Source organism: Peromyscus maniculatus, chromosome 7 (assembly GCF_049852395.1).
Source record: "Peromyscus maniculatus bairdii isolate BWxNUB_F1_BW_parent chromosome 7, HU_Pman_BW_mat_3.1, whole genome shotgun sequence".
Taxonomy (NCBI): Eukaryota; Metazoa; Chordata; class Mammalia; order Rodentia; family Cricetidae; genus Peromyscus; species Peromyscus maniculatus.
In genome coordinates this window covers 110,941,347-110,960,232 of record NC_134858.1, presented here as the reverse complement: position 1 = coordinate 110,960,232, position 18,886 = coordinate 110,941,347, and the positions used below count along the sequence as shown (strand labels likewise).

Genomic DNA, 18,886 nt, shown 5'->3' with positions numbered 1-18,886 from the left:
TGAGCCAATGCCAGCAGGCCTCCAGTTCCTCCTGCTTGTGTCCCGCCTGTGCTCCCAGGCTGTGGGGGTGCCACCACACTCTGTCATCGCAGGAGAATGCCTTCCTCCTCAGCTGCAGCCTGACATGCTGTTACCTCTGGAAACCGCTTGATGATGCAGCAACACATGCTCTACCTAGTCCCTAGGCCTGACTCCAGCCAGTCAGGTTGCCTGTGGAGATTAGCATCACACCACTGAGGGGCCTTTTCAGACCACTTGTCTCCTCATTACTCGGCTAGTTCAAGGTTGACCTCCACCTATGACTGTCACTGAAAGGAAGGCTTGGGAGTTCAGTCCCTGAGCTCTTGCAGTTTTGAAATGTTGCTCCTGGTAAGAGTGGATGTCAAGTTCTCTGGTCCATACATTTTGTTTTCTGTTTTTTGTTGTTGTTTTTGAGGATTTCATTAGCATTTTCTTGTGGCATCATTTTTAAATACACACATACATATATGTGTATACATATATATTAATTTATGTGTATGTATGTGAGCCTGTGTGAGTTTGTATGAACCAAGTGAATGCAGGAGCCTGCAGAGACCAGAAGAGAGCATTACATCCCCTGGTACTGGTGTTATAGCTGGCTGTTAGTCACCATGTGAACCAAAGTCCTCTGCCAGAGTATCAAGTTTTCTTAACCACCTAGGCATCTCCCTAGCTCCAGTATCTTTAATATTGCTGAGGTAGTTTGAGGCATGGAGTTTTTTTTTTTTTTTTTTTTTTTCCAATTTAAAATAAATGGATTCTTTGTCTGGCTGCTCACAGCACTGACTGTCTCTGGATATCTAGGCTATATCTTGATGTTGTTTATCATATAAGTTTTATTCATGATATAGTAGGTCCTTTTCATCCATAAGTACTAGAATTACAGGTGGTTGTGATTCTCTGTGAGGGTATTGGGAACTGAACCTGAGTCCTACGAAAGAACATTGCTCTTAATCCCTGAGCCATCTCTCCAGCCCTGAGTTGATTTTTATTCTTGCACTGGAGGAGTGACTTAAATATTTTGGATATTTACTCAATATCGGATATTTTGGAAGTATGTTCTTACCCTTCTGGATCCTGCTTTTCACACTTTATATTATTTGATCCACACAAATTTTTAATTTTGATGTCCTCTATCTCACCGTGTATTTATTTCCTGTAGTGGCTGTTCTTCTGGTGTCCTGTTATAGGCAAATACTTACTAAATCCAGTTTAGGAAAATAGCACCTTCCGTTCCTTCCACAGTGAAGATTAAAAAAGGAAAATGCTTTAACGCTTTTGTGTGCTTGGTGATGGTGTTAACATTTCTCTGCTCTTTGTCAATAATTAATTTATTTTCTGGCCAATGTTCTCATCTGCTCTTTGCTATTAGCGCTCCCTTTTGTTACATGTGGGCTTTTATATAAATCTGTGCTGCCTGGTTTCTTTTCTTTTTCTTTTTTTAGGTCACATTTGAATGAAGCAAGTTCTTTATGAATATCCTTTTCCCACGACAAGCTTTGCTTCACGATGTAGGCTTACACGGACCCCCGGGTGAGGCAGTGCTCTTAGCCTGATCTCCAGAGACGTCATCCACACAGGGTTATTTATAGTCGGAAATCTTTCTGTCTTCCACTTGTATCAGTAACAGACTGCTTCCTGCAAATTCGGGGTCTGGCTTCATTGAAGTGCTTTCCTCTGCAACATTCTCCCCTCACAGATTGCTGATGGCCTCCGAACGAGAGAGGGTATTTGACCCCTGGGGTGCACCATCTTGTTTGAACAACTGTGCTCTGGCAGTCTGATCCAATGTGTATCCACGATGCCCTTCTGAGCTCCTTCCCAGGGTTTCATAGCTCTTCTGTCATATTGAGGGTGGAACTTGGCTGTTTCTCATGACTTTTTTAAACTTTATTTTTATTATTAATCTTACTTTAAGATTTATTTTTATTATTTTAAATTATGTGCATGTGTCTGTGTACATGAGTGCAGGAGTCCTTGGAGGCCAGAGGCATCTGACTCCCAGGAGCCGGAGTTACAGACGGTTGTGAGCTACCTGATGTGGGTGCTGGGAACTGAACTTGGGTCCTCTGCAAAAGCAGTATGCATGTTGAACCACTGAGCCATCTTTCCAGTCCTGCCATTATCTTTGACATTAGAGTGATTTCCTAGAGAAGGTGAAACAGGTCCATATATCCGGGAGGCCCAGATAATTTTGTCCACTTCCATTTTCTGCTTTCCTTTCTGCTCAGTTTGATTCTCCTGGTTCCTAAGACACCGAGTGAAAACCGAGAGAACAAGAAGCATGGGGGTTCCAGAGCAGAGCAGGGGGACATCTGCCTCTGCCCCCCCACCCTGTCACAGACCATCACCTTCCTTCTGCACCTTAACTTTCTTCCCCCTTTCCTCTCCTTTCTTGCATCTCTCCATTCCCCTCCCTCCTCCTCCTTCCCTCCTTTTTTCCTTCCTTTTTTTTCTGTCTTGGGATAGCACCTCACCTATCCTAGCCTGTACTCAACACTGAAGATCTATCACCAAGGATGTCCTTGAACTCTCGGCTTCTCTCCACCCCCAGAGCTGGGATTACTGGTGTGCACAATCACACCTAGTCTATGTGGTGATGGAGAGCAACCCCAGAGCTTCCTGCATGCTAGGCAAGCCTGCTACCTGAGCTCTATCCCCAACCCTACCTTATTTACTTAATTATGCAACGGTCATAATAATTACAGTCAACATTTTCTCTGGTGTCCACTTCGCGCAGATAGGTGTTCTAAGAGCTTTGCATATATCAACTGATTGAGTTCACCAGTGTCATCCCATTTCACAGATGAGGAAATAGGCAGCAAGTGGTTAAATAACAGCAACGTTCATTCTGGAGCCCGTGCCTGTACTCTGCCACAGTCCACGTGGCCATCTCTCGCTACTTCATGGAGCTGTTGGAAAGATCACAGTGTGCACTAAGCTCTAAGAACAGTGCATGTGCTGCTAAGTCAGGCATTTCCCTCCCTCCTCCCTCCCTCCCTCCCCCTCCCTCCCACCTCCCTCCCTCCCTCCCACCTCCCTCCCTCCCTCCCTCCCCCCTCCCTCCTCTCCCCTCCCTCCTCTTCCTGTTTCTAATCCTTCTCTCTTTCTTCCTGTGTCCACACCCCATAGTGACAACATGGAGGGAAATGCTGGCTTCAGATGATTTCAGATGATAAATTAAGATGTCAAAGGTAATCTCAAACATTTGAAATCACTTCTTTCTTCTGATAGGATGTGTGCAATGCTAACCTTGGCCTTGGAGATAAAATAGGACAATGGCAAGAAAACCTTATTCTTTGGTTTTGAGTTCCCAATGCCTGTCTTAAGGAGCTGATGGCAGAGTGGAAAGGAAGGGATTGCTTGAAGATCACCATTGGAGGGAGCCACCTAAGCTCCTGAGCCAGTTGGTAGATGGAAGTACATGAAGAGTGGTCCCCACTGTCTTCTAGAGCTTTGAGAATTGTCTGCTTCATAATGGTCTGTGTCCTGGGGTTCTAAAGGTCAGACCTGGTCCTAACTGGGGAATTTGTGGCCAACAGCTATCTACTGTTCCCCAGGAATCATGCCCTGCATACTCAACTCGCTAACACAGGAGTCATACACTGTGTGCCCCTCACTCTGAGAAGCGGGAGGGGAGGAAGGAGTAGGCAGATGGTGGATAGGGTAAATAGAGGGAGATCGACTCCTAATTCCAGGTTGCTTGATGGAATCTCTGATCTACTTAGCTTTGGTCAGGGTCCACAGGAGACCAATCAAAGGGGCCCAGGTGGATGACATTGCTGTTGAGGGTGGAGAGTCTGTGTGAAAGGACACAAGGAGGAAGACATGGTGAGTGGGGATGAAGGCTGGCATCTCTTGGTCACCGCCTTATCATATCAAGCTCTACCTCTAGCAGCTGGGACCTTGATACAGCTTCACACTCTAGACCTGGACAAACAGTGACCAGGGAAGTTGGAATCCACAGTCCACCTCCAGTGTCTAAGCCAGTGTCTGAGCCTACCCACCTGTTGGCATGGCTTCCTCGAATTGAGCCCTCTCGCTGCCAGCCTGTCATGGACTGTTGCCTTGGCAGCTGGCCCCTCTTGCTTCTCGTCACCTCGTCAGAACAGACACTTTCCTGGCCTGTCCACTTTGTCTCATCTCTGGCAGCAGATGACTTCTCAACTGCTTTCCCCTAGCAGCAGAGGACCCTCCACCAGCCTCAGATCTCCTTTTCTAGAAGCAGAAGATGGGGTTACTGCTCTCTCCCCACCACTTACACATCTTTCCATACCATCTGGATCTATCTATTTTTAAAAAGGGAAACAATCTTAGGGGGCATTTTATCCCTAAAAAAGTTCCCCAAGAAAAGTTCAAAGATGGACTGTTGTTTAGAGATCAATGAAAAGGAGATGGAATTTAAATATTAAGAAGAAAGCCCTTGCCTTCAGGTAAAGCTGACATTTGCATAATAATGAGAATGACTAGCCAGATGGAATTGAGAGTCTGACCAGAATCTCAAATCCTGGTGAGAGAAGATCCGTTCACCAGAATTGATGATGGGAATATGATAATCAGGGGGTCTGTGGCTGTCCATCATGTTCACAGATCCTGAGACAAAGGAGTGGAGAGAGTTCCCAAACAGGAAGCCACACAACCTGACATTAAACTTAATTCAGTTTCTTTTCCCATCAGCTCCTGACAGATGTGCGATTGTGGGAGTCTCTGTAGGAGGCGGGGGAGAGCGCCTCCCTTCTGTGGGAACTGCCTGACATTGTCATCGCTGGGCTGCTGCTGTTCTTATTGTGATTGCGTTAGACACAGCAGGAGGGTGGGGAAGGGAATTCAGGAGTCTGACCTGAATCATTGCTGGATAGTAATGGGAATGTCTTCCAAGTAAACAGACTCCAAGTAAACACTTTGGTGCCTTTATGACCAGGATAGGGCAGAGTTAGTATCCAAGAGCTGGGATCAGTAATTGGGAAGATACCTTAACTTGAAAATTGAGTTTCCTGAAAGAGACAAAGTTATGTTAGCCTGACCCAGACTTGAATGTGAATTCTCTTATTTTGAGGCAACAAAAACCATTCTGTGGGAAGGTAGAGTTAAGGCGAAGGAGGGTAGAAAATCTCACCATGGCCTTCGCTCTCCTCCCTGATACTGGGCCTTCTACAGTCCCCTTCCTCACCATGAAGGTGGGAACATGGCTCACTTCTTACAGGTTTCTGCCAGCATCCTCTGTCATCATACAGGTTTCTACCAGCACCCTCCATCATCTCACAGGTTTCTACCAGCACCCTCCATCATCTCATAGGTTTCTACCAGCACCCTCCATCATCTCACAGGTTTCTACCAGCACCCTCCATCATCTCATAGGTTTCTACCAGCACCCTCCATCATATCACAGGTTTCTACCAGCATCCTCCATCATCTCACAGGTTTCTACCAGCATCCTCTATCATCTCACAGGTTTCTACCAGCATCCTCCATCATCTCACAGGTTTCTACCAGCATCCTCCATCATCTCACAGGTTTCTACCAGCATCCTCCATCATCTCACAGGTTTCTACCAGCATCCTCAATCATCTCACAGGTTTCTACCAGCACCCTCCATCATCTCACAGGTTTCTACCAGCATCCTCCATCATCTCACAGGTTTCTACCAGCACCCTCTATCATCTCACAGGTTTCTACCAGCATCCTCCATCATCTCACAGGTTTCTACCAGCATCCTCCATCATCTCACAGGTTTCTACCAGCATCCTCCATCATCTCACAGGTTTCTACCAACATCCTTCATCATCTCAGAGGTTTCTACCAGTATCCTCCATCATCTCACAGGTTTCTACCAGCATCCCCCATCATCTCACAGGTTTCTACCAGCATCCTCTGTCATCTCACAGGTTTCTACCAGCATCCTTCATCCTACGACAAAGGCAAAGGTTTTGCAGTTGTAACCAAGCTTCTTCAGTTGACCCTGAGTTGATTACGGAGTGATTTTGTGGGTGACCTTAACCTGATTGGAACTGTCCTTCAAAAGAGGACACGGCCTTCTTCAGAGGCAGACTCTAAACAACAGGGGGGCAGTTGTGGTACCCTCACGGTCATGTCTAGGGTTGCAGAAACTTATTTTCTCTGCTGATATAAAGAATAAAAGGGCAAGAAATACAAGGTCTCAGCATTCAGCCAAGTTTATTGAAAGTGGAAGCACACACACACACACACACACACACACACAGAGAGCAAGAGCGAGCGAGCGAGAGCGCGCGCGTGTGCGCGCGCCCGAGAGAGAGAGAGAGAGAGAGAGAGAGAGAGAGAGAGAGAGAGAGAGAGAGAGAGAGAGAGAGAGAGAGATATGCCCAAATGCTGGGGTTAGGGTGAAGGTTCCATCTGGGGATGTGATGAGTTGCCTTTCTCCTTCAGAATTGGCCAGCTTGAGTTATTGCAGGGAACTGGATAATCCAGACAAAGACAGGGAAGCTGATTTGATCCTTTCACAGGAGCCCTCCTGTGGTAGATGTGGAAGTCCCACCTAACAGTAGCCTAGGGTGGAGAGGGAAGCCCACATCAAGCCTTTGTCTTACAGAGGGAGAAGAAGCCAGAAGTTGGTCATCTTAAATGTATAAGCGAAAATTAACGTTAATCAACGTAGGGCCTCTTCGCGCTGTCTGTCTGCCTATAATGATCTCCTGGAGTCCTGATTCCTCAGTAGAGCGTAGAGAGACATGCATCAACATTAACGTGAAAAAGTCCATTTGCAGAATGCCTGGAAACCCCTCCCCATTAGGGCTTTGAGTAAGGCACAGAGTGTGCCTGAGAAAAGTGGGTGATATGCAAATGAAGAGAAGGAGGGTGCTGTGTACATGACCTGCAAAGGGTCATAGCCACAGGTCAGGGCTTCTGAGCCTTGGGCCTTTCAGAGTTCTTTAGTTTACTTCCCTTCTCCAGAGTTTCTTTCTCTCCCTTCTTAAACAATCTCTAACCATGTGTCCCTGGTCCAGCTCTTTGTTCTGGGGTAGAAGAACAGGAGGTCTCGCAGGCGCCCTCTGGATTCAGCTCTGCACCTGTAACAGGGACCCTCTTTTATCTGAAGAAGCAAGTTGGCTTGCGTCTGAGAGCTCCAAGCAGATAACTCTCGTTAACCATACCAAAACACCTGGCGGCAGTTTCCACTGGTGCTGAGCTCTGGATGAATCCAGGCCAATGTTTGACACTAGCTTTGGGAGACAGGCCAGAAAACACAGCTGAGTCAGACAGTGGTAGCACACCTTTAATCCCAGCACTCAGGAGGCAGAGCCAGGTGGATCTCTGTGAGTTCGAGGCCAACCTGGGCTACAGAGCGAGATCTAGGACAGGCACCCAAACGGAGAAACCCTGTCTCAAAAAACCAAAAAAGAAAATACAGCTGAACTGTATCTGGCTCCTGGGCCCTGAAACCACCAGGGAATGCATGGCTATCACTTAAAGCTACTGGAGTCTGTGGTAAATTTGTTATATAGCAGTGGAAAATTACTTCGGGAGTCTGTTCTTTAAAAAGTTAACTAGAGGAGCTGTGGAGGCAGCTGGAGTGCTTGCCTGGGATGCCTGGAACCCTGGGTTAGACTCCCAGCACCACACAAACTTGTCATGGTGGCACATCCCTGTAATGCCAGCACTTGGGAGGTGGGGCAGGAGGACCAGAAGTTCAAAGTTAAGGTGGAGGATGTGGCTTAGTTCACACAGTGCTTGCCTAGTATGTAAGAAGCCTTGGGTTTGGTTCTGGGTACAACATAAAACTGGGTAGAGTTGCACATACTTGTAATTCAGGACTTAGGAGGCAGAAGCAGGATGATCAGGGGTTCAAAGCCAGCCTAACCTACCTAAGATTTTGTTTCAAGAAACAAAACAGAACAATGGAGCCATGTCTTATGTAAATTTTTCTGCCCAGAGGAGCAGGGCAGTGAGGCTTGGTGAGGCTGGCACCTCGTTCACATTTCTGTGTGGGATGTCTTCATCCCAACGGGTACCTGGTACGATGTAGCCTTGGTGAGGCTGGCATCTTGTACACATTTCTGTGTGGGATGTCTTCATCCCACCGGGTACCTGGTACGATGTAGCCTCAGCCACATTTCTCTTTCTTTTCAACAGAACAAGGGAAATAGCGTGAGGCACCCAGGCGCCACTTTCAAGACAGAGGTTTGACCCTGTGTTTATCCTTATGCACTCTGCCTCCTGCTGCTCAGCCTCAGTTCAGTTCAATTAGAAGCAACATTTATTGAACATCTGCTATGTTACACATTTCCTATTGGGGCAGGAGCAGGAAGTGGGGGTATTGTTAATGGTGATGGAATGGAGCCCAGAAATTGAAGTGAAGGTCACGTGGCCCTGTGTTCGTCTCCAAGTTTGTATGATAAATAGCCACCTTCTGCAGTTGCTATTACAGAGGGCAGAGTGTCGAGTGTTTAACAGATTGTATTTGCTGGATGTATGACCTCAGGAAAATTCCCTATCTGAGCTTCATCTGAAAAAAAAAAATAAGATTGATAATAATACTAAGTGCACCAGAGCTTGGGAGATGGCTTAGTATATAAAGCATGTGCCATAGACACATCACCTACATTAAAAGGCTGAGCAGTGTGGCACACAACTGGAATCCCAAGAAAGAGGAAACAGGCAGAACCCTGGGACCTGCTGGCTAGCAGCCTAGCCTGCTGGGTATATTCCACGCCAATGAGAGACTCTTAAAAAAACAGGGTGGAAGACATTCTGAAGGTTGATAACTGACCTCAGGTCTCCACATCTATGCACACACACACACACACACACACACACATCCACGTGCCCATTCATAGTCATATATATGGACATACAAGTTAAATAGAACAGTAATATTGATGAAGTGGTTTTGAGAATTACATGAGCAAAAATACATGCAAAATCTGGTATATACTAAACTCTCAATATAAGGCTTTTATATATGTTACTATTATATATTTATGCTGTTATAATACACTACATGTGTTGGTATTATAATCATATATGTTACTATTATTTGTTGTTATTTTGAGATGGAGTCTTATGTAGCCCAGGTTGGCCTCAAGCTAGTTATGTAGCTGAGGATAACTTGAACTTCTTATCCTCCTGCCTCCACCTCTCAAGGGCTAATAACATGACAGCTATCCACTTCTACACTTTGCAACATGTTACTTTAATAATAAATGTTATGTGTTACTATGATAATATTATCTACCATATATGTTCCTATATGTAACCTGTCTTATGAGGGTAGTGGATTAGAGACTTCCTGTAAAAAAAGCCTTTGAAGTCAGGCCTCAGCAGTGGCGATATCTTTGATGAGGAAGACCACATGCAGAAGCGTCATTGGTCACAGACATGGCAGTAGGAAGGTGAGGAGCTGGGTGGGTAGGGGCTTCTGTGGTCTTTCTAGCACACCTTCCTTCTCGTGTTCTCAGCATTCACACTGTTTCTTGCAGGTTGGAAGTGGGCAGACCTTTTCAGGGGAGTGGAGAGGCATGAGTATTGGCCTCCACAGCCTCATAGAGGCTGTATCTTTTTCTCTTGATTGAAGTTTGATCCTTGATGCTTAGGGGGATACTGAGAGGAGGTGGCTGGTCCATGCTTTCAGAGCAGAATGAGGCCTTCCGACCAAGGAGCTTTTGGATAAGGACAATTGATGGTGACCTCTTGGGGGCTGTGCTGGAGATGAACTGTGCACGCTTGGATATCAGTTGTGCTGGGGGAGAGGTGCAGCCCCAGGGAAACGTTGGTGACCAGAGCTGCCTTTCCCCCGTTCTAGTTTTGTGCTGTCTGTCATTTCTGATTAAACTGTCATTCGCAGCTAACAAAGTCATCATGACCAGCAAGAGACGGCTGGAGTACTCTCCCTAGTACCACGGCAAGCTGGCACCAAACTGCTTGTTCATGCAGCCATTGTCTCTCTGTGGTTCCAACCGTTATTAATAATGATGATCATGGTCATTAGGCCCAGGAAGAAAATAATGATGAAACAGCTCTAATTAGGCATTATAACGACAACACGTTCTTATCATCGTGTTGTCTAGTATTAATTATAGTCATTAGAGTCACTGTAACAATACAAACTTCTGCTTCAGTTTGTCTTCTGTGTGATCAAAGCGTTTAAAGACATGATCTTGTTAGTTCTCATGACATTCTGTCAAGGGGAGAGCAACTTTCAGAACTTGGCTCTGTGTGTGTGTGTGTGTGTGTGTGTGTGTGTGTGTGTGTGTGTGTGTGTGTTTGGAGGGGAGGGAATGTAACACTAAACTCTAGAAGAGCAAAACAAAATACAACAAACAGTGGGTGAACACATGCACAAGACAGTGTGTTTGACATGGCACAAGGTCTAGAATGAAGACTCCAGGAAGTTCAAAGTTTGTTTTTCTTTGGCTACTTTCCAGCTATGTGAAATTGATTTTTTTCTACCTCTCTGAACATAATGATTAGCAGTGATTTCTTTTCTTGTTTCTCTCTCTCTCTCTCTCTCTCTCTCTCTCTCTCTCTCTCTCTCTCTCTCTCTCTCTCTCTGTGTGTGTGTGTGTGTGTGTGTGTGTGAGAGAGAGAGAGAGAGAGAGAGAGAGAGAGAGAGAGAGAGAGAGAGAGAGAGAAAGAGAGAGAGAGAGAGAGAAGCAGCTCAACCTCAGCTGTTGCTCCTTGGGTGGCCTCCACCTTGTTTTTTGAGACAGGGCCTCTTACTGGCCTCGAATTCACTCGAGTGCACTAAGCTGGCTGGCCAGGGAGCTCCAGTAGTGTGCCTGTCTGCCTCCCCGGTACGGGGATTTCAAGCACATGCTACCATGCTCAGCGCTTTAACTGCATCTAGGAACCAGACTTACGTCGTCATTCTTGTGGGGCAACCGACTGGGTCCTGAGCCTGAGTGATGCTCATCTTCCCCGTTGTTGTTAAGGACAGTCTGCATCACCCTGCTTCGTCCTCCTTTTCCAATGTGCAGCACTAGCTAGATGCTTCTTGTAGTCAGGTCTTGGCTGAGAATCCTGAAAAGAACCCGGAAAACATTGACTCCAGCTCTGGGAACAGAGCTGTTTGCATTTAATGAGTCAGTTGAATGAACAAAGACATGAAAGGAGATTTCTTTATATACTTTGTAACTGTAATTTGTGTATAATTTACTGCTTGGGAAGATTTTTACACGGGTTTATTAATTCTGGGGACATTAGTGAGCCTCTGAGCTGCCTGCAGTCAGATGTGGTCTGCTGTTTGCTTCTACCCGCTGCTGCCTGTGAGCTCTCTCTCCCATTTGCCTCAGCTCCTTGCAGCCCTGGGTAGGAACCAGAAAGGCAGCTGTCAGGGAGGCAGTCTTGGGATGGAAGCTTGGCCATCCCCACTGTCTTTCAGGCTGGACTTGGGCTTCCTACCCTGTCCTCCTCTGTAACTGCAGCACTCTCCGAAGGAATCGCCTGTTCCTTCCAGGTCATCCCCCACCCATAGGACTCTTCTCAGATACTGGTGTGATATGTGGGATCTTGAGGTTTGGCCCTGAAGACATCCATCTACACAATCTAGAAGACCTCTGAATCTCCCAGCATGTGTCATCTGCGTGCTCTAGACCCCAATTTGCATCCAAGAGTGATTTACTGGTAACAGTAAGCCAGATACATCCCCATTATTAAAAACTCCTTATGGTTGGAGAGTTAATTAATAGATATTTAGTATTTTTTAAGTAGGGACTGGGATGTTGCTCAGTGGGTAGAGAACCTGCCTGACGCGATAAGTTCTGGATTTTGTCCCCAGAATCCTACAACCAGGCGTGGTGACAGATGCCTGTAAGCCCAGCACTCAGGAGGCTAAGACAGGATAATCAGAAGTTTAAGGTTGTTATTGCCGACATTGAGAACTGGAGGCTAGCCTGGCATATATAAGGCTCTGCCTCAAAAACAAAAAGAGAAAAGGCACCGGCTATGAAGGCCTAGTGTAGACTTAGTCAGTTGGCCTCTGATGCACAAGGCTTCGTTTGTTCTTGTCCGGGCCAGACGCTTTGGTAGTGTTCAGAGCCGAAGGACTTTCCAGATCTCTGTGCCTTCATGTGTGCACCTGCTTCTCCTCCAGCAGAGTCCTGGGGGTCACATGCAAGAGACAGACCAGCCTGGGTCTTCTGGAGGAGCAGTGATCTGCCACATGCGGGCTTGTCCTGTGAGAAATTGCCCTTCCTGCCAGCCCCATCAGGTTTGGGGACAGCTAGTGTGACATTTTGACTTCTAGAGGACACAGACAGACTTCCTGCCAGGTGGGGGTGTGGATGAAATGAGCATTCAAGGGAGGCCGAAGTTCCATGCTTCTGCTGTGATCAGGTCTCTTGCTCTCTGTCTATAGGCTCACAGCCCCCACAGACTTCTTAGATACCCCTCACAGATGAAAATGGCAAAGTCTAAAGAACACAGTCAGGGACAGCCCAGTCTCCACCGGTGTGTCTGCGAATGTTCACACTCGTGTGTGTGTGTGTGTGTGTGTGTGTGTGTGTGTGTGTGTGTGTGTGTATCTGCAGGCCAGAAGTCAATGTCAAGTATCTCCTCCAGTTGCTTCTCCAGTTCGTATTTTGAGACATGGTCTGAATCTGAGGCTCACTGATTGATTGGCTGGCCTGGTTGGGCAGTGAGCTTCTGGGATTCTCAGGTTTCTGCCTCGGTGGCTGGGGTTATAGGTATGTGTCCTCACTCGGCTTTTTAAGAAGCTTCTGGGGTTCTGATTTCAGGTCCTTGTTTCTGTGCAGCACGTTTGCTGTCCACTCATCTTTCTGCTGCCCTCAGTCCCACCCTGTGCTGGTGTTCCAGCTTCTCCTGCAGGTATGTGACCCTCTCGTCCTGTCCCTGGTCTTTGCCTGCGGACTTGGCGGAGGAACTGAGGAGAGGCAACACTCATTGGGCCAAGGCATCATGACAAGGCCATAATTTCAAGCTAGCAAACACTTCACAGGATCCTCTGCTGCCAACTTTGTGTATTGGGAACATCTTGAGCAAAATGTCAGGGAGAGCATCTCATGGCATCCTGCTGACCAGAAGCCCAGGCTGCTGAGGCTGCCATCTGCCCACAGCCTCTCTCAGGCAATTAAATCAGTCTCTTAAGGCCTGGAACAAGGGGGTGTCAGCACACTTTCCCTCTTCTCGGAGGGCAATGCCTATTCCCTCTGCTTATTTGGAGCAGCCCATCCTTATGGTCTGGGAGAGGTAGAAGGAGTAGAGATGGCAGGTTTTGGTGAGATAAAGGATTAGAGACTTAGGGGGGTAGATATGGGGAGGGTGGGAGGTAGGGGAGAGTAAGGGAGAGACTCAGTGCTATAAAGGACATGTTGGCAATCCTTAATTAAACCATGGGCTGGAAAAGTTCCATTATTATCACTGCCCAGCTTTCTGACTACAGACACATTTTTTTATTAGTATAATTGTTTGAAAGCATTTTCTTTCTTTGATTACTAATTTATACCAAGAAAAGGAAATGTGTCTGCTAGTTTTTGGAAATAAAATACTTTCAAAATTTGTTAACAGAGTATTTATATATCTCTTCGCCACCGCTGTTTATTCCTTTAGGGCATGGGTAGGAGGGAGGATGGGTGAGGCTTTTAAGAATGGGATTTTTATTTGGCAAGAGAAATTGTCTCCTCAGAATCAGTGTTCAATGTGGGGATTCCCGCAAGTCTCTTTTCTGGACCTGGGCTGTATGGGATTGTGGTGGTTCACTTTCATCGTCAGCCTGACTAGATTGCAATCCCCTAGGAGACACACTTCAAGGTGTGTCTGTGATGATGTTTGCAGGGAGGTTTAACTGAAAAGGGAAGATCTACCCTGAGTTTGGGTGGCACCACCACAATACCTGAGGTCTTAGAGCGAGTGTAAAGGAGAAATGGAGCCGAGCATCAGCATTCGCCTCCCTCTGCTTCCTGACTGTGGGCACCACGTGCCCAGCCGCCTTGTGCTCCTTCTACCACGGATACAACCACTCCCCTTAATACCGTCCCTGCGGTGATGAGTGGTAACCTTAAAATAAATCCCATGTTCCTTCAGTTGCTTCGTCAGGCTTCAGTCATAGTGATAAGAAAAAATACCCAGCACAGAGTCCCTCTGACACTGGGAAGCTTCAGAGGCCTTTGGAAAGGAAGAGGAAAAAAAAATCACCTTTCTCGTACTTAGGGATTTTTATAGGAGAATTCTAGTGGCCAACATCCTGATGTCTCTGCAGGACTGAAAAGCCATGCAGGTGCCCTTGAGTCAGACAACGAAAGACTATAGACACTGAAGGCTATTTTTGTTATCTATTTTTATTGTTTCCATAGTAAGTTTAGAAATTACTGGAGTTTTTTTGTTTTTGTTTTGAGATCTGGTCTCATGTATTCCAGTCAGCCCTTGAACTCTATGTAGCCGAGAATAAACTTGAACTTTGCATCCTCCTGCCTCCACCTCCCGAGTTATAGGATCATGTGCCACCTGGCCAAGGTTTATAAGTTAATTTGTTTAAAAATGTTATTTCTTTGAGAATTTTGTACAACACGTTTTCATCATATTCACACACCCCAACTCCTGCTGGATTCAGCCCTCTTTCCAGACCCATCCAACTCCATGTTCTTTACAAGAAAACGCAAGTACAGTTTGTGTTGCCTGTGTGTTCGTGGATGTATGGAAATTACTGGAGCACAGTCGACTTACTAGGTGTTAAACTCTTAGAGAAAGCTGACTGTCATTTCACAGAAACTATCCGTTGCTAAGGCTGGGACTTTGTGTCCACCTCCCTTACCCATGCTGAGATCTGGTCAGGCTTGTGTTTGCACAGGTCTTGTGCCAGTGGTAAGTAGATAGATGGTTGTTTGTACTTCCGTGGGTCTGGTGGACTTCCAGGGATATGGGCATTTTAGTTATAAAATGAATACATCTTGCGCAAACCAAGACAAATGGATCGCCATCAGAAAAGGGTGCAATTCTGAATCCAGAACCAAAGACAGGACTCCTGCCTGTTTCTTCTAACCACCTCAGATGCAGGCATTGCTTCAACTGGGTTTATTTAGGGTTCTATCGTTGTGCTCATGGATCCCAACTATCGCCACACAGTGAAGTAATGTAGCTAACTCAAAGAGCAAACCAAATGCTGGCAATGTCGGCTTGCAGTTCACTAACTTGCCTTTGGGAGGGCGAGTATGCATTCTGTTGCTCAGAACATGTCTGGAAAGTCCAAAGCTTGTGATTCATCATTAGATCCAGGTTTTGTGGTGTAAGGGTCTGAGGAAATGCTGAAGGAAGACCCCAGACTCAAATGGTATGCAAGAAATAAAGTATTTACCAGCATGTGGGGTACAAAATGGCAGCAACCCTGAGAGGAGTGTGCAGGCCCCTTTTAAGCACAGCTAGGGGAATTTCAGGAAGAGTTAGGTCATCTCAAACATGATTTGTCAAGCAAGCAGCAGTTATACTAGTATACTTTTAATTGGCTGAGGTTCAATTTTACCATTTTTGGACATACTTGAGCAAGTTTGGGCAAGTCCGGACATGACTCAGAAGTGGTGGTTGCAGGATTTGTCCTTGAGACATTGTGGAGCTGACTCAGGCCTTGTATGTGCTGTCCCTGTCCCCGAATGAAAGGTGTTGTTGGCTACTGGCCCTTTGGTGGGAGAGAAGCCTGTTTCATCCCTCTCAGAGAACTGAAACCTAAATTCAATCGTAAAAGTGGGAAAGTTTAAACCCTTCATTATTTTGCAGATATATGACAAAACAACTTTGGGGTCATTTCTCGGACTTCTAGGTTCAGCTAGATAGAATTCAATTTCTTGTCTCTCTTTCTCTTTTATATCTGTATAAAACTCGATTGACCAGTTAGATATCTGCAACAGTGAAGAAGCACATGGCCCATAGTGTGGATGATGATGGTGACTATCAACATGCTTTGGTAAGTAATGATGGGGAGTTAATCTGTTGTGTATCAAGGACTCTGCATGTGGGTGGAGTATAACATTTGATAGAACATTACATAAAGCAGTATAAAGTCAAAAATCAAGAGTTTGGTTCATAGAAAGCAAGCATGTTTTATTTAGCACCACATCCTATGTGACACTGTTCCTGTCACTCCCCTTCCTGGGGAGGTAAACAAATGTCTACTCACTCCAGATTGAGACCCGATGATAGACAAAAGGAAGCATATCACCAAAGTCCAACACGGTGAACCAATCTGTTTTGTTTATGTTACTCACAGCAGTATGGGTCAGGGGTTACTTACGGGAGCAGAAATGGCTCAAAGACAACTCACCAAAATTCCATCCCAACATGGGTGGCTACTCATGAAAACTGGAACCCTGGAGTTCATTCATGCCTTACAGGCAGTTCAAAAGGTCAGAAAGTGTCTTTTCCCTGCATCTGAGTTGGTCTAAGCTTCTTCAGTCAGCTTGGCTAGGTCTGAGACTATTTCTCAGCAGTTCTTACTGCTTATGTAAGTTTGGGAGGGAGGGATGGAGTGAATATGTTCAGTTTCAGGGACTTCCGGAACTATTGAGTTGTTTACTTTCTGAGCTTAATGAGCTCTGGGCAGGAGGGATGTTTCCCCTCCCCTTAGAAAATCCTGTGCCTTAAGGAGCTTTCTTCTATGATGGAAGGCTTTAATCTCTGAGGAAACTGCTACACAACACTACACAAATGGCATCTTAATGAAGGTTTTAGAAATGATATTTATCAGGAGTTAAATGAAGGAGAATCATAATCACAGGGCATATGCCCAGGAAGTTGATTAAATGATTATTTAAATGCAAAAAGCCATTGTGAGGTATCAAGTCTTCTTAAAGTTAAAAATATTACAAAATTCCATGAAGGAATTCTAAATAAAATAGAAAGACCAACCCTCTCCCTCCCTGAACACAGTCTCTTTTAAAAACTCCCTTTTAGCCATATGTTTCTTTTTTTTATACTCTATTCTTTATATATTTTATTTTTATTTTATTTTATTATTATTTTTTTTTATTTTACAACACCATTCAGTTCCACATAATAGCCACAGATTCCCCTGTTCTCCCCCTCTCGCCCCCTCCCCTTCCCCCTCCCCCCAGCCCACCCCCCATTCCCACCTCCTCCAGATCAAGGTCTCCCCCGAGGACCGGGATCGACCTGATAGACTCAGTCCAGGCAGGTCCAGTCCCCCCCTCCCAGACCGAGCCAAGCGTCCCTGCATAAGTCCCAGGATTCAAACAGCTAACTCATGCAACGAGCCCAGGACCCGGCACCACCGCACAGCTGCCTCCCAAACAGATCAAGCCAAATGACTGTCTCACCTATTCAGAGGGCCTGATCCAGTTGGGGGCCCCTCAGCCTTTGGTTCATAGTTCATGTGCTTCCATTCATTTGGTTATTTGTCCCTGTGCTTTATCCAACCTTGGCTTCAACAATTCTCGCTCATATAAACCCTCCTCTTTCTCACTAATTAGACTCCCAGTGCTCCACCAGGGGCCCAGCCGTGGATGTCTGCATCCAGATTCCTCAGTCCTTGGATGGGGTTTATGGCACAACTATCAGGGTGTTTCTATATTGCATATAGATTAAGCACTAGATTGGACAAATTCCAGTTGCTCTGGGTTAGAAATGGTTGTGTATAATCAATTTTATGTGGTCTGCCTTATAATTCCTATTTCTGTCTAGCTGAGGAAGAAATGGAACTGAAAACTGAAACAATGGCTTACTAAAGAAAGACAAGGATGTTCTATGTGGCTTCCCTGATCCCTAGTCCAATCTCGTTCTGTGTTTTCTTCTTTTTCATTCCAGATCCATTGATTCTGTGCAGCAATTTTGGAGAAATGGCCAGAAACTTGATGACATTCCTCCTCCCAACAGATAGAGTCTGGATATGTGTTCACTTGTGAACACAGAAGCCTTGTGACCATTTTTGACCAATAGACTATAATGGAATGAAGCTATGTGAATTCCGAGGGTGGGTCATAAGAGGCCATGTGGGTTCTGCTTGGTTCTCTTAGAATGTTCATTCTCAGGAATCCCAAACAACATGCTGTATGAAGTCTGAACCACACATAGGTGCTCCAGGCCACACTATGAAAGAACCATCTCGGCCCAAATCCCAGGGGTGGCCATACAGGAGGTTTCCCTAGCCATCTGAGAAGCTCTTGCTGAGAGTCTAGGGTGGTAGGGCAGAGACAAGCCACTCCTGATATGTTCTGCTCACATTCCTGATCCACAGCATCTACACTCATGATAACGTGGCTGTTCCTGACCACTGAATTTGCAGAGGGTTGTTATATTGTCGTAGGTAACTAGAATAATGAGGAATATGTACTTCTAGTTTGGGACTTCAGGTTTTCTTTTCAGCTTATATATAAACTTGATAGGGTACTATTGGGGAAAATTATAAAGGCCACTCCACGTAGTTAAAAGGAAGATTTATTTAGTGGATGACTTACAAATGAAAGAATGGATAGGTCGCGGGGGTCTGGGGAAGGCGTATAGCAATCCAGCGGTGTTCTCTGGAGCTCTGCACAATCAATCTCCACCATCCAGGGTCCAGGCGCAGAGAGCGCGCCCAGAGCGAGTGCTTGCCCATCCAGCTCCTAGGTTTCCAGCACCTCCCCTCGCCCCGCCTCGTAGGCGTGACAGTTGCCAGAGTCTCAATGGGGGTTGGAGCTTCCAGATCCAAGCTGGAATGGCTACCCACTACATCTCCCCCTTTTTGTCTAAATAAGAAGGTTCTAAACTAATACAAGACTATATACAAAGGAATGGTTATCAAATATTGTCCAGAAATAATGAGGGATAATGACCTAGATAAGATGTAACTACAACCAATGCAAACAATATCAAGCAAGAAACACATTCTAAAATCCAGAGAAGTATAGAGCATAGGTAAACGGCATGTTATAAAGATCATTCAAAGGTG

At 45.8% G+C, this 18,886-nt stretch overlaps 3 long non-coding RNA genes across 6 annotated transcripts; 2 read left to right on the top strand and 1 right to left on the bottom strand.

The window, feature by feature from the left end:
- Positions 1–403: 403 nt before the first annotated feature.
- On the bottom strand, positions 404–4,910 carry LOC121831002 (uncharacterized). The gene is made up of 3 exons (XR_006074389.2): positions 3,274–4,910; positions 2,728–2,933; positions 404–2,269 (listed from the first exon to the last, which is right to left on the bottom strand). It is a non-coding gene; the product is annotated as an uncharacterized LOC121831002 (long non-coding RNA).
- LOC143274357 (uncharacterized) lies at positions 3,511–18,020 on the top strand. 3 transcript variants are annotated; one of them, XR_013052977.1, is made up of 4 exons: positions 3,511–4,454; positions 12,732–12,822; positions 15,835–15,907; positions 17,764–18,020. It is a non-coding gene; the product is annotated as an uncharacterized LOC143274357 (long non-coding RNA). The 3 variants fall into 3 exon arrangements; XR_013052978.1 differs by lacking the exon at positions 12,732–12,822 and having other exon boundaries at positions 3,516–4,454; positions 15,839–15,907; XR_013052976.1 differs by lacking the exon at positions 12,732–12,822 and having other exon boundaries at positions 3,516–4,454.
- On the top strand, positions 4,910–6,174 carry LOC143274356 (uncharacterized). Of its 2 annotated transcripts, none has more exons than XR_013052975.1 (2): positions 4,910–5,255; positions 5,473–6,174. It is a non-coding gene; the product is annotated as an uncharacterized LOC143274356 (long non-coding RNA). The 2 variants fall into 2 exon arrangements; XR_013052974.1 differs by having other exon boundaries at positions 5,411–6,174.
- Positions 18,021–18,886: the final 866 nt, after the last annotated feature.